This window comes from Puma concolor, chromosome C1, assembly GCF_028749965.1.
Source record: "Puma concolor isolate L17-30 chromosome C1, mPumCon1.1.hap2, whole genome shotgun sequence".
NCBI lineage: Eukaryota > Metazoa > Chordata > Mammalia > Carnivora > Felidae > Puma > Puma concolor.
In genome coordinates, this window is record NC_141674.1 from 174,977,194 (window position 1) to 174,989,586 (window position 12,393).

The 12,393-nt window shown below is 39.7% G+C and overlaps 1 pseudogene across 1 annotated transcript; it reads left to right on the top strand.

The window, feature by feature from the left end:
• Positions 1–3,502: 3,502 nt before the first annotated feature.
• Positions 3,503–11,968, top strand: LOC147578583 (ADP-ribosylation factor-like protein 6-interacting protein 6 pseudogene; annotated as a pseudogene). The gene is made up of 2 exons (XR_015255385.1): positions 3,503–4,090; positions 10,236–11,968. The product of XR_015255385.1 is annotated as an ADP-ribosylation factor-like protein 6-interacting protein 6 pseudogene (transcript).
• Positions 11,969–12,393: the final 425 nt, after the last annotated feature.

Here is a 12,393-nt window from a genome sequence, read left to right on the forward strand (position 1 = left end):
ATGATGTGTAGAGTATTACAGAGTTACAGCTGGAGGGCATTCATATCATCTCTAGTGGTAGTTCTCAACTTTAGCTGCACATTAGAATCACCTGAGGAGGTGCTAAAAATCTGTGTGCCCAGGTGGCACCCCTGACCAATGAAATCAGAATCTCTGAGGGTGGGTCCCAGGCCTCAGTTTTATTTCTAGAGCTTCCAAGTGATTCTGTTGTGCAGAACCACTGTGTGAGAACCACAGGTGTGGATATTCGTAGATGGGGTCCCAGTAGAGTTGAGACTTAAGTTTTATTTAGATGTATGAAGAGGTTAGGGGATGCCATACTAGGAAGAAAGGGCATCTTTTGACGAGGCAAAGGATTATGAAATAATATGACAGGTTTAGGCAACTCACGAGTTATCCAGAAGAGCAGAAGGAAAGATAGTGAATGGACTGTTCTCAGGTATGCAGATAACTAATCGTAAAGGACCTTGATCTATTTATTTTCAACTGAAATGATTGTCATAGTCCTTGACAATCTGGGTATAGGAAAGTGGGGGTGAGCTTAGAAGGGAGTAGAAGAATAAAGGTAGGAGACTAGGAGTGGATGGCTATGAGGAAGAAAGGAATAAACTGGGATGGATAGGCTAGCACCCTCTTGAAGGAACCAGTGGCTCAAATGATCAAAGGCACAGGGGCTGCTATGGCCCTGTGAGGGAAGAACATATTTTGATTAATGTAGGTCAGGACTGATAGTCAATGTTTAAATCAGACTTCGAATTAATGTTTCTAGGCAAGTGTTTCCTCTTGTGAAATTTCATGGTGGATCGGTGGGACAGTGACTGGCAAAGGGGGTAGAAGGAACTAGGTAGGAAATCCATGTCGTCTATTATCTGGCTAGAGGGATCTGGACTCAGCTATTATCAGGCATGGAGAAACAGATCTGGTCTGAGGAGCAGATAGGGAGGTTGTTGTTTAATGCTTACTTTGATACCCAGGGATTGAAATCTCCCCTTTCCAAATCTCTCTGATTCTCCCTACCCTGCTTTCTCCTCCTGTCTTCTGCACATCAGTCTGAATATGGGGAGGCACCACATAGAATGATTCCGGAGCAACACAAAAAAAGAAAAACATCAGCAGGTCTTTTACAAAAGTAACAAAATGAAATAACTGACAGTCACACTTTTTCCCCAGTGTCCTAAAAATATCAACAAAAATGAATCTAGAACTTCTCTGGTACCTGCTGTTTCATAACTCTGATGATTAGATAACATGCAAGCATTTTTTTTTTAATTTTTTTTCAAGTAAGCTCTGGGCCTAACATGAGACTTTATCTCATGACCCAAAACCAAGAGATGCATGCTCTACCGACTGAGGCAGCCAGGCGCCCCAACATGTTAGTACTTTTATTTATTTTATTTTGTTTTGTTTTGTTTTGTTTTAATTTATTTATTATTTAACTTACATCCAAGTTAGTTAGCATATGGTACAACAATGATTTCAGGAGTAGATTCCTTAATGCCCCTTACCCATTTAGCCCTCATGACCCCTCCAGCAACCCTGTTTGTTCTCCATATTTATGAGTCTCTTTTGTTTTGTCCCCCTCCCTGTTTTTACATTATTTTTGTTTCCCTTCCCTTATGTTCATCTGTTTTGTATCTTAAAGACCTCATATGAGTGAAGTCATATGATGTTTGTTTTCTCTGACTGACTAATTTCACTTAGCATAATACCCTCCAGTTCCATCCACGCAGTTGCAAATGGCAAGATTTCATTCTTTTTGATGGCTGAGTAATACTCCATGGTATATATATACCACATCTTCTTTGTCCATTCATCCATCGATGGCCATTTGGGCTCTTTCCATACTTTGGCTATTGTTAATAGTGCTGCTATAAACATGGAGGTGCATGTGTCCCTTCGAAACAGCACACCTGTATCCTTTGGATAAATGCCTAGTAGTGCAATTGCTGGGTCGTAGGATAGTTCTATTTTTAGTTTTTTGAGGAACCTCCGTACTATTTTCCAGAGTGGCTGCACCAGCTTGCATTCCCACCAACAATGCAAAAGAGATCCTCTTTCTCCACATCCTCACCAACATCTGTTGTTGCCTGAGTTGTTAATGTTAGCCATTCTGACAGGTGTAAGGTGGGTTGTGTATTTTTCTGATTCAGCACATTGAATATATCCTGCCTCTCCTTTCTGGCCTGCCAAGTTTCTGTGGATACGTCTGCTGATCTGTCTTCCCTTGTAGGCTAAGGACTTTTTTTCCCTTCATTGTTTCATGATTCTTTCCTTGCCGGAGTATTTTGTGAATTTGACTATGATATGCCTTGTTGAGGACTGGTTTTTGTTGAATCTAATGGGAGTCCTCTGTGCTTCCTGGATTTTGATGTCTGTGTCTTTCCCCAGGTTAGGAAAGTTTTCTATGATTTACTCACATAAACTTTTTACCCCTTTTTCTCTCTCTTCATATATAGGACATGTATAATTCTGATGTTGTTCCTTTCTAATGAGTCACTGATTTCTAATTCTTAAATTGTGCTTGTTTGTCGTAGTCTCCCTCTTTTTTTCTGCTTCATTGTTCTCCATAAGTGTGTCCTCTATCTCACTGATTTGCTTCTGCTTCATCCATCCTTGCCACCGTGGCAACCATTGGAGATTACAGATCAGTTATAGCATTTATTTCATCCTGACTAGCTTTAACCTCTTTTATATCCACAGAAAAGGATTCTAATCTATTTTCAACACCAGCTAGTATTCTTATTATCATGATTCTAAATTCTGGTTCTGACATCTTGCTTGTCTGTGTTGATTAAGCCCCTGGCTGTCATTTTTTCCTATTCTTTCTTTTGGGGTGAATTCCTTCATTTCCTCATTTTGAAGGAAGAAAAGGAATTAATAAGGTAACAAAAAATAAAATTAAAAAATTGAAAACAACAGAAAGAAATCAAAAAAAGGATGCTGGATCCTAGGTGTGTTTCGTTCTGGTGGTTGAAAGGAGCTTGATATACTAGAGAAAACAGGGACTGGTAAGAAAAGGGGGAAAAAAAGGAAAATGTTTAAAAATTTGAAAAAATGAATACAATAAATTAGAATAAAATAAAATGATGGAAGGAAAATAGAATTTTAAAAATTTACAAAACAGTAAAAAATACAGTAGAAACAAATTAAAGAATACTATCTTTAATAAAGGTAGAAAATAAAAATAAAATTTTTCCCTTTCTATATTCAAGAATAAGAAAAGAGAAAGAAAAAAATTGAATAGATGGACCAGTGACCAGACTGAAATACAATTGAAATTGCATTGGTTTTCCCTAGAAGTCAAACTATGAAGCACTTTATAGTCCATAAACTAAGCAGGCAGAAAGACTTGTGGTGTTGCTGAAGAGTGAGGTTGGCCCAATTGGACGGGGCTTAGTGTAATGGCTCCCTTCTCCACTAGATGGCGCTGCTTACCTTACTGTGGTGGATTGTTGCGGTGCATGTATGCGCATTTGCGGAAGAGGTAAATATGGTGTTACCCAGCTACCCAGTCTCTCAGATGGGAACTCTGTTCTCCCCCATGGGCAATCGAGTACCTCTCCTTTGTCTCTGGCCTCCATCCACTGCCTGCTTTTACACTGTCTATGACCAAGCTGTTAGGCTGCCAGGTGGCACCTCCTTCTGGGTTTTTTCTCAGAGGCGGCTGTGTTTCTCACCCCTCACTTCCGAGAGACTGCAGCTTTGACCCGCTCAGATCCTATGGGGAAGGGTCTCACTAAGCAATGTCTGGTCGCCAGCGCACCCCCCAGGAACGTTCAGGAGACCATGCGGCTGATGCCCAGAGACTGTGGCTAGGTGCCAGCCTGCCCCAGAAAAAGTCCATGCTATTGTGTAGCAGCAGCATTTCAGGGATTATGGTAAATCACAACACACATCCGGCACCAGGTTTCCCCCCTTAATGTCCTTGTTCCATCATCAGCGAATGGGGTTGTTCTCGGATCTGCTAGCCCCCAACCTCTGCCAAATGTCCTCCCAGCAGGGGATCTGCCACTCTCCATGTGCCCTGTGAACCCCTCGGACTTCGCTCTCTGCTCCTGAGGATTCACTCTTCCCACCAGAGATCCACCCGGTATGAGCTTCGGACTTTTAGACTCTGTGCTCCCCCTGTTGATACAGTCTTAATGGAATTTAAACCCTCTCCTTTCTCCTTTATCCCTTTTTTGTTCAGTCCCTCATGTACTCTTTCTTTTCTCTCCAGCTGCTTTCATGGAGGAGATGCCTTCCCATACTCTCCCTCTGTCTCCGTCCTGTCTCCACAAGCAAAAACAGCTCCTTGCCCTCTGCAGCTTCTCTCTCCCCCAGTTCACCTCTCCGTGCCACATACCTGCTGAGTTCTGTGGCTCAGGTTATGCAGAATGTTGTGTTAATCCTTAAATCAGTTTTCTAGGTGTGCAGGATGGTTTAGTGTTGATATGGCTGCATTTCAGGGACGAGAGACATAAAAAAAAAAAAAAAAAAAAACCACTTCCATGCTGTTCCACCATCCTGGCCCCTCCCTCATAGTTTTCTGTACTTTTAAACTAACTTACAGATTTGATCCCAATTCATAAAGTTGTTTTTAAGTTGGTGGAATCTAATGCCCTTTATATTACTGAAGCACCTGGATTCCCCTCACTTTTTTGTTAATACCCTATCTTCTTATTTGGAGGCAAACACCAGAAGATAAAAAGATTTTTAAAAAGGACAGTAAAATAAACATGAAAATAAATCCCAGGGATCACTAGAAGACTATATGTAATGCCAAACAATACTTTTTTGGAACATCCTCCAATTATGGTGTGTTTAATCTTGGGTAAATATTAACTATAAATTTAATTATAAGATTGTTAGGTAATATAAGCCAATTTTGCAAAACAAATGAACAAAACTTGAATTTTAGGTTTATGGTTATGTATATGTTATGACAACATTTACTCTTTCTTAAGTGTGTAATAATTGCAATAAAAAAGCATTTAGAACATATTATTTTCAAATTAAAGGGATAGAGAACATTTTTAAGAAAAGTCGGCCCTGTCATTGGAGGTACAATCTCCAAAGCTGACAATAAGAATTCAACAGAATTCTATCCATTTTCAAAAGGACTTAAATTGAAACTGATGAATTCTAATATTTCTATGATTCTTGACTTATAACAGTATTAATATGTTACAAAATAGGCCATGTTGAAAATAATGCTATTTACAGAAGGGTTTTCAGGAGTCTGCTACCTTCCTGAAGTTGAAAAACAGGGTAATCATTTTTATCTATTTAGGTGGATGTTGATTTGTTTCGCTCTTTTCTGTTTTCATATAATCAGGTATTATTTTTGTTAGTACTATTTCTTTGGTCTTTGAAAGTAGTAGATGAGCACAAGTATCAGAGTTTGCATTACTGTTGCTGACTGTCTAGTAGGTAATTTCCATGTTCCACTCAAAACTTAGGAAAGGGAAATTGTCTTGCCTAATAATAAATCCTTAGGATGAAGGAAAGATTGTTTCAATGCTTGAAATCGTGGACAAGAAACAAATATTTACAAGAACTATTCAGGTACTATAAAGGAGGGAAGCTGGCCACTAAGACAACATGTTGGGAGCTAGAAAGAATGACAAATCTCAAAGAAAGGCATTCAGATTATCATTGCCATCATCACCAACATCATGCTGTCCACCATTTGGTCCCTACTTTAAATAATGGTTTCCCCTGAAATAGGGAACTCTAACAATAAAATTGGTCAAGAAATCACACACAATAAATGTTTATTTAGAGATACTCCTGAGTCCTAAGCAAACTATATCTATCAGCAAAATTGCATAGCTGAAATAACTTGGCACAAAATTACACAAAAATTTTTTTCTTCTTGCAACATATTTTATTAGATTTACCTATTACCTAATAGACTTTGCAACTAGAAGGCAAGAATAAAGAAAATGTAAATCTAGAAATAAATATTTACTTAGTACCTAATATTTCTACCATCTATACCAGAATTATTTCATATGTTAGTTTATTTAATCCTCACAATAGATTATAAAGAAGGTTTTATTAATCCAGGCACAAATGATGGAACTGCAAACAAAGATAGTAAGTGACTTATTCAATATCACACTAATAAACAACAGATTTAGGACTGGAACCCATGTTTTTCTGTCTTAATCCAGTCTCTTTCCACAACATCATAAAAAAAAAAAAAAACTATCCTTAATAAACCATTTCAATTATCATGGTGACATTAATGTTTATTGAAAAAGATGTATAGGTATATTTTGAACTTCGTTGTCCAAAGTAGTCTTCACTAACATTGCTTTATTTGGTAATTTCTCTGTGGAAACACTAAACAGTAAAATGTTTTTACAAAATATCAGCAAAGTCTATTTTTCAATTGCATTGACATAAAGCAAACCAACTTTTATAAAAAATATAAAATAATTTTTTTTTTTAATTTTTTTTTCAACGTTTTTTATTTATTTTTGGGACAGAGAGAGACAGAGCATGAATGGGGGAGGGGCAGAGAGAGAGGGAGACACAGAATCGGAAACAGGCTCCAGGCTCTGAGCCATCAGCCCAGAGCCCGACGCGGGGCTCGAACTCACGGACCGCGAGATCGTGACCTGGGTGAAGTCGGACGCTTAACCGACTGCGCCACCCAGGCGCCCCAAAAAAATATAAAATAATTTTAACGATGGTAGTGTTGTAATTATGCTCTCTTGTAGAAAATAGCTAAGAGTAACATTTGGCATCACAGAACATTCTGTCATGTGAAATTTGCATTAAAATGTTATTCTGGATGAGAGGTATTTGTCAGTCTCGTTCAAATATCAAACATAGAAATAATTCTCAAATCAATTAAATGCTGCTAACTTAAAAAAATAATGCACTACATTGCCAATTCAGAAAAAGATCTCAACATCATCACAATTATGCCTGAAAGCATCTGGACAACACAAATTTCAATGTGGCTAAAAGCCTAGTGATACTTTTACTGCAGGATTGCATGACCTCAATCATTCAGTTAGATTTGTGTGTAACTATTGCTTCTAGAATATGATATCTATTTCACACCTGAAAATGAATGCTTTTTAAATATGTTTCATCATTTCTTTCACATTGATTCAGTCTAAGGTATTCCCAAGTGAGAATTTATGAGCACGCAGAGAGAAGATACATATATGTATATATAATTGTTAAATGCCAGTGTGTAAAATGATCTCCAAATATCCTTAAATAGAAAAGAATCAATACTACAGCATTTGTTTCCTAGGTTTTCACCACGATTGTAATCAGGGAGGAGTATTTAAATATTTAAAATGAATGCATAAAAGCAAACATAAACATTTTAAAAGCCTAGAGTGATACCTTTACCCAGCCCTTTGCTGTAGGAAGTTGGCCTTTGTACCAATACAAATTTTTAGCACAGGGATATAATGAAGAGAGCAGCATCAAAAAATCAGAGCACCATTTATTTTCCCCCATACACACTCCTATTATTAGTATGATACTTAAAATGAACCTCTTTCCTACTTCCTCTGTCCTCTAGGGTTAACTAGCTTTGCTGCAATAACAGAAGCCAATTCTCCCTCCTGCCTGAAGTCTAGACAATAGCTAACCCTGCACCTTTTTCACTTGCTAGAGGTTACAAAGGCATTTATTAGGCATGTGTGAATAGGCCAGTGCAATGAAGAGTCATTGCTAATGTGAACAGCAATCCCCGACTATATGCAAGATATAAAACCTACCCACACAAAGTAACACATTAGCATCTCTATGATAAATATGTGGGATCCAGGCTCAAGGATGGCCCAAAATAAACCTCATCCCTAGAATTAACACCCCTGCCACAATGGATAGGACTAGACCATGAGATCAAGAGGATATTATAGAAACCACAGAGTGTCACTTCTGAGCCCTGCTCACAAAAGCTTTCTTTCTCTTGGATCATCTACTCTGGGGAAGATAGTCACCATGCATTGGAGAAACTCAAATAGTCCTATGATGATGCCTTTAGGGTAAGGAACTAAATAAAGCCTCCTGCCAATTTCTAGCACCAATTTGTCCACCGTGTGAGTGAACCATCTTGGGAGAGTCTCCGCCAGCCCTAGTCAAGCCTTCAGATGACTGCAGTCTTGGCTGGCATGTAACTACAACCTCAACTACTATGGTAGTTGATACTATGATACAAGATACTATGGTATCTATCTACCTATCTATCTATCTGCTGTACAAAATGTTTTGCCTAGTGTTTTAAGCAATAAATCCCAAGATGGGCCTCTTTGGTTTGAAGGTTATTCTGAGCTGAAGAAAATGGAGGCCATGCTACCTCAAGAGAAACTTTTGCCCCTTCCTTAACTACATAGAAGAATCTAAATTGGGGATCTTTCCCAGAATAAGAGTTATCAGCAGACATAAATTTTATCTGAATGACCCATCTGTATGGCCAGGCAAGCATCTAATTACCAAACACCTGCTTTTCTTCTTCTCGCCCTGTGAAATGCATTCTTTTGACGTCCCAGACCTCCACCCCACTCTCCTTAGGTCAGGATGACATATATACCTCATTTTGCCTGACACTCTTTGGAATTTCCACATGTGTGTTGTTTCCCCATATATGTGCTATTAAATCTGATTTTCTCCTGTTAATCTGCCTCATGCCAATTTGATTCTTAGTCCAGCTACAAGAACCCTTGAAGGGGACAGAAATTCTTGCTCCCTGACAACTTTTTGTACACCTACAACTCAAATCTATTCCACATGGATTGGGGATGCAGTAGTGTTCAGGAGAACAAAAATTTCAGTTTAAAGATTTTACTTACCAAATGTTCTGTACTTAGTAAATAATAATTATTGTTGCTATAGATTAACAGTATGTATGCTAGGTTGAAGGCTTTAAAATTTTTTTTGACATTTTAGTTACCAAATTTATCTCAGATACATACATGAGTAGGCATAGTCCTGATGTTGAAAGGTAACTTACATATTTTCTTTTTTTTTAATTTTTTTTTTCAACGTTTATTTATTTTGGGACAGAGAGAGACAGAGCATGAACGGGGGAGGGGCAGAGAGAGAGGGAGACACAGAATCGGAAACAGGCTCCAGGCTCTGAGCCATCAGCCCAGAGCCCGACGCGGGGCTCGAACTCACGGAGTGCGAGATCGTGACCTGGCTGAAGTCCGACGCTTAACCGACTGCGCCACCCAGGCGCCCCGGTAACTTACATATTTTCAATTGAAACTGAAACTACTGAAACTGACAGGTTAAGTTAACAAACGTTTGGCCATGCTACTGTAAAGAAACTCTGGCTGACTTATTTATGAGGCTGTTTTGCATAAGTGGCCCTGACCACAGATGAAACCATCTGAAACTGAAGTACGCCAGGATGAATTCTTGCAGTTGCACAGAAAGTTGGGGGGGGGGGGGGGGGGGCAGGGAAGTAACCTGTGAGGACACACCCTGAGATCCTCCTGTCAATCTGTCGGGTTGGCCAGCCATTTTTTACACATAAGAGCTATGTACCAGCACAATCACTAGGTAGGCGGCGCCTGTGAGAAGCACTACATTTCCCCCTTTTCCAACGGCCAGTTACCTACATCCGCCCTCAAGACACGCCCCACCCCATAAAATCCTGTAAATACTCAGCTCTCCCTTTCCTCGGGGAGGAGGATTTGAGAAATTTTTTTCCCATCTCCTTGCGTGGTGCCCTGCTTTAAAACCCTTTTTCTCTGCCACAAAAACTGGCGATAGTCTTCAGGCTCAGCTGCACATCACGCAACAGACCCTTGGTGGGTAACACTACCATGGGTGACTTTTGTGCATCCAGAAGCCCCAGCTTGCAGAGATCTGTGTAAACCCTTATTTCACTAGTTTACGTTTTCAAAAACTTAATAAAGAATGAAATTTTAAATTTCTACAGTATAGTTTTATAAAAGTCTGGAATAGTTTTCTTTTTCCTACCTATCCCCTGTATGTCCCTTAAGTTATGTCTGATTGCTCTCTCTTGCCATCCTCCCTTTTCTCACTTCCCATTCACTCCTCAACCTACTGTAGTACGGTGGGTACCAGTCATGTTATATTGTTCTTAAAAGGTCACCAACGGTCTCTTTTTATATCCCCTTTTGTAAGCAGAAAGAGTTAAATGCCCTCAGAAAAAGATGAGACGTAGCTTTCTTGACATAAGAAAAGTCATTTTAGGCTCCCAGCCACCTTGTGATCTATGCTACTTGCCCAAATCACATTTCTTGCAGAACTTCCTGGGATATTTGCAGTTGCAGAAGAATTGACCTTGGTAATGATTTTAAGGAAACAAACAAACCAAAAGAGAAAAAAGAAAAAGAAAAAAAGGTGAGAACAAACAGCCACTGTCAGGCCAGGAGATAGCCTAATCATATCGGGGACAATAAATCAGTAATAAAAGTCTTCACTGCTGGTTCAGAAGTAAAGATTGACTAACATTCTTGAGCTACCTTTGCTGGATCTAAAGCCCCTTGAGTACTCACAAACAGGGCCAACTAAAGCAAAAGAATTAACGTTGCTGCCTCTTGCCAGCCTTCATGACCCGGACCTGGACTCTGGCACTTTAAGATGACTTATGCCCCTTTTCCTAGCATGTCCACACAGGGTTGGTTCTTGGAGAGTGGGAGGCATTCAGCTGCTCTGTGCCAAAGCCCTGGCACCCCTGTTGTTTGCCTGGCCTACATTTTCTGCCTTCATTCCGGGAGACAGTAGCAGTGAAGGTGAAGTGGATGATGAGAAGGACGGATGCGACTCAAGTTGCATGCCACTTGCGGAAGGAGTTCTCGGCTGGGGAGCTTAGAAAGGTCTCGTTGCTCCAGGAGGATGGAGGCAGGTCTCCGGTTCTGCCAGATAAGCACAATGACATTTTCTGGGTGGTTGCGGGTGGCTGAGCCCAGGCTCAGCAGAGGCTGGTACAGGTCCTCTCAATTCTCTGTTTGCTGCTGTTCGCCTTCTTTCTCGCCATCACCTACCTGATAGTAAAAAGAGTTATATGTTGAGAATTTGAAGAATGAAGAGGATGTAGACACTGGGCTACTAGGATTCTGGACTCTACTTATCATATCTCTGTCTGCAAGATTCTCCTGCTGTAGCTTTTCTTGCACAGTGACTAATCGTGACTTTTTTGAACCAGGAAGATTTCCTCCTACTCCTCTTTCACCTGCCAGGTGCAAGAAACTGACCACACATTCTTTCCACATGGGCTGTATAGCATGGCAGAGTATTGTAGCTGCTCTTATTGTAACATGGTATCTCATGTAAACCCACATTGATACAATATTTTTGGCAAAACTTAGTCCTGATTGTATGAGAGGAAGAGATAGGATAAAATAGGCAGAGGGAAAGTATAGGACCTTAAGTCCCTGGGTGGGGAAAAACACTATTTCGGAACAATGCTGGGAGTGTTTGACCACAGCAAACCACCTTAGGCTTAAGGTCCTTCTTAAGAATGTAACAGACCCCACCTACCCCCCCTCAGGTTTCCCTCTGGAATTTGACAAAAGCTCTAACTATGGCCGTAGGCCACCCCTCATACAATGGAAACAAGCCAATCAGGAATGGACAACCTAGCACCCAGTGCTATGAAGCCAATAAGGGTAGGACCTGGGAAGGAACAAGGGGAAGGGAAGGGGGAGGGCTGACCAGAACCTTATAGAACAAGGACCCTTGCCTATTGTTGGTGGGCATTCATTTTTTAATATCTCCTCTCTATAAAGAGAGCTTTCCTACTATTCTTCCTTTCTTATCTTATACTCTAATAAACTTTTGCCTGCTGCTCATTTTGTGTCCCCCTCTTCTTTCTTCCAAGCAGCGAGACAATGAATCCCAGGTATTGTGGTAAAAAATCCTGCAACAATTGCTCTGTAATAACAGGGAAGAGCATCATTTGTCTACTCAGAAGACCAAGAAACCTGCTGTTCATTATGTGGTTCGCATCGTGGGCATTATGGATGACTTTTTTTTTTTTTTTTTTTAATGGAGGACCTTCTTCAGCATCATTCTAGAGCTTAGGCATTGAGAATATCTGAGTATCATGTTTCAAGTAATTTCTTAAAAGTGTAAGATGTTTACCTCATCTTTTTACTTTTGTGTGCATTGTCCTTATAGATTATAGAAAACATTTTAATGGAAAACAAACACGAATACTTGAATACAAGATATTGGCTACTTTTCTATGTATAATACTACATTTTGTCTAAAAAATACTAGTAGTACCATTTACCTGTGATAGAAATACTTATTTATTCACTATATTAGGAAAGCAAACAAAGCCTACTACTTTGACATTTTATAGAAGCTACTTCTAAATCAGAATATTAGTTTTCAATAGTAGCATAGTCACTAGAAGACGCATTTATATTTTTTAATGGGGCATAGTTCCTTATGTTT